General features: G+C 41.1%; 1 protein-coding gene across 2 annotated transcripts in view; it reads left to right on the top strand.

Annotated features, from left to right (window-relative positions):
* Positions 1-761, top strand: part of LOC106871504 (uncharacterized) — a 75754-nt gene that overhangs the window by 42526 nt on the left and 32467 nt on the right. The gene's annotated exons all lie outside the window — the stretch shown is intronic.

Raw genomic sequence — 761 nt, 5'->3', positions numbered from 1 at the left:
AGAGAGAGAGAGAGAGAGAGAGAGAGAGAGAGAGAGAGAGAGAGAGAGAGAGAGAGAGAGAGAGACAGAGAGAGAGACAGACAAACAGCGACCGAGACAAAGGGAGAGATACAGGAAAATCAATCAAAATATCGAGTCCTTAAAAATCATTCAGTAAGGGAGACTTTAGGAAGACTTCCTCAAGTCTCTCATGAGCCCTAGAGCTCATAAGAACCGAACTTAGCCCTTTGCCTGCCCTATGTATGACGTCGTATGACGACAGGCAAAAAGGTTAATCTCTGGTCTTACATACTTCCTTGGCGTTCATGCATCATGTATGATACACATTCTCAATGTTTTTCCAAACACTACAGTAATTTAGGACGTAGGAAGGGAATGCTTTATATATTACCGTCTCTCAGATTAACGCTAATAATCTCTGGATCCTTGGATGTCTTTATGGGGGTCCGCTCAGCATGAAGCATTCTGCCAATGTCCCTGGTTTGAGGTTTAATACACGTCTCACTTTTAGCCACTGGACAGGAAGTTTCTGGAAAAAGTTAATTAAAGCGGATTGTTAATGCATGTATCTTAAATAATCGATACTTAGATTTTATTTTTCCCTCTAATCAATAACTTAATGTATAAACAGCTTAGGACATTGTTTTAAACAGTGTAAAGACTTTAGAGTGGTTGCCTCGCTGATGCTGTGCCGTGCGTATATGGGATGTGTGTGGATGTTTCGCTGTAAGTTTACACACACACACACACACACACACACA

This window comes from Octopus bimaculoides, chromosome 24, assembly GCF_001194135.2.
Source record: "Octopus bimaculoides isolate UCB-OBI-ISO-001 chromosome 24, ASM119413v2, whole genome shotgun sequence".
In the NCBI taxonomy this organism is placed as follows: Eukaryota; Metazoa; Mollusca; class Cephalopoda; order Octopoda; family Octopodidae; genus Octopus; species Octopus bimaculoides.
This window is presented reverse-complemented; position numbering and strand designations above follow the sequence as displayed.